A 2,285-nucleotide genomic window follows, 5' to 3' on the forward strand; every position below is an offset into this window, starting at 1 on the left:
CCCATTTGGTATAAATGGAAAGGTGATATGGAAATACTGATAATTTTAGTTTAAATGTGAGGGAGGAAGAGAAGTAAGGAAGAAGGTAAGGGATTGTTATAGATTATAAGATATATAACATTTGAAAACATCACTGTGATCAGATTTTTCTTCATGGCTAAAACTGATTAAAATTCTAATTAGGGCCTGAAATACAGTAAGACCACAATGAAACAAACAGTGCATTTTCTGCTTTGACAATTGCCTATGGGATATTTTTACCTTCGGTGTGGAATATATTTCCTATGAAGAATAGCTTCTTGGGTAGGAAACTGTAGGCCTAATTTTATGGCAAGCTGAAGGGATATTATTACATGTTTTATTATTAACAAAATAGTCACAATTTCAATTTCAACTATTATTTTGTAGATATGCTGCTGTCTGCTAAAATAATAAAATAATAGCATGGTAGATTCATGTATACCATGTTAGCAGAAGTAACGAATATATGCTCTACAGAAGTAGTAGAATATTGTCCAGTGAGGTAGATGATTTAGTCAATTTTGTCTGTTATTAATCTCAACTGCCTAAGTGGAGATATCCACAAGGCAGTTGGATATAGAGTTTTTGAGCTCCAAAATATATCCAATCAGCAAAATTTGACTTAATGTCCTTGTTTGCTCAATCGTTTGATGGCTACCTTTATATCTTTGTTCCTTAATGTATATATGATGGGATTTAAGGCAGGGGTGATAGCAAAGTCAGCAATGAATAGGTATTTATCAACTAATCATCTGGGAAAAGGCCATACATAGAGAAACATGCATGGAGTGAAAAACAGGACCACCACAGTGATGTGAGCTGACAGAGTGACAAATGCCTTGGATAAGTCTCCTGAAGATCAGTTCCAGACAGCGACCAAAATGAAGATGTAGGAAAGGATTAGCAGAAAGAAGGTTCCCATACTCATGAAGCCACTGTTGGCAGCAACAATAAACTCAAACTTGGCTCCGTCTGTGCATGCAAGTTTTATGATCCTGGGAAAATCACAGTAAAAGCTGTCAACTTTGTTAGGCCCACAGAAGGGCAAGTTTATAATGAAAGCAAATTTAGACATAGCATGAATCACCCCAATCACCCAGCCAGTGATGACAAAGGAAACACATATTTTAGGATTCATGATGTTCGAGTAATGAAGAGGCGTACAGATTGCTGTGTACCTGTCAAATGCCATGGCCATGAGTAATACCATCTCCACTCCTCCCATGATGTGGATGAAGCATATTTGTGTTATGCAACCTTTGAAAGAGATTATCTTGTGTTCCTTTAAAAGATCAGTAATCATCTTGGGAACTGTGGTAGAGGCAACCCCCACATCAATGAAGGACAGGTTTGCAAGCAGGAAATACATAGGGGAATGTAAGTGAGAATCAAAAATTACCAGAAACAGAATGGAGAGATTTCCCAGGATGATCCCTAAATAGATCGAGGAGAATATCATCATGAGAAAAACTTTAGTTTCCCAAGAACCTGAGAGTCCCAGCAATACAAACTCAGAAGCCAGAGAATCATTTGGTCCCTCCATTGGCTTGGGCAGAAGAGCTGATTTTCATATCACCTGAGGGTAGAAAACGATGAAAAGTCAGAATCAGTGGTACAGAGGTAGATTTCTTTTCATCCTGCTAGCTTGCCTTTTGATAGATCATTTAGTTGGGAAAGGAAAAGAAAGAATATAGAAACATTATGGTTGTCAGAAGAATGATTGCACTGAAAATTCTGAAAATTTGGATGCAGATAAATGTGGTTACTTCCCGTCCTATTCCATTTTCATACTTTTAAATTTTATTTTGCATCTCAAGGTTCTAGACATTTTCCCTGCCCATTTACCTAGCTGTTCTGCCAGGTGAATAATCTTAGTCATTTTTGTCACACTCTCATTAATGTTTTCACATGAGATTGAAAATTCCCCTTAGCTGAATTTCTTCTTTCACTGGTCAAATAGAAATCTTTAAGCTGAAACTGTTTAATGTTTTTCACCTTGCTTTACCTGTGCTGTTTTGTTTTTGTATAATCTACCAGGGAATTAAGGTGCCCAGATTGTGCAATGTTTCATGCAGGAAACATTAGCAAAGTGCACATAGAACTCTATGTACAATAAAGTATTGAATACAAAGACAGAATACATGTTAAATATTACTTAGACAAATATTAACAGATGATATTTATTGATGCATCCTCTATGCAAAGCTTTGTATTAAGCACATTATCTCATGTAAATCTGAGGCTTCCATATAGAAATGCTGTTT

At 36.3% G+C, this 2,285-nt stretch overlaps 1 pseudogene; it reads right to left on the reverse strand.

Moving 5' to 3' along the window:
* Window positions 1-628: 628 nt before the first annotated feature.
* Window positions 629-1,564, reverse strand: LOC110261721 (olfactory receptor 4F3/4F16/4F29-like; annotated as a pseudogene).
* Window positions 1,565-2,285: the final 721 nt, after the last annotated feature.

Source organism: Sus scrofa, chromosome 7 (genome assembly GCF_054392235.1).
Source record: "Sus scrofa isolate SSC_HxYL_T2T_F1_AM1 chromosome 7, Sscrofa_HxYL_maternal_Yorkshire_Landrace_v2.0, whole genome shotgun sequence".
Lineage (NCBI taxonomy): Eukaryota > Metazoa > Chordata > Mammalia > Artiodactyla > Suidae > Sus > Sus scrofa.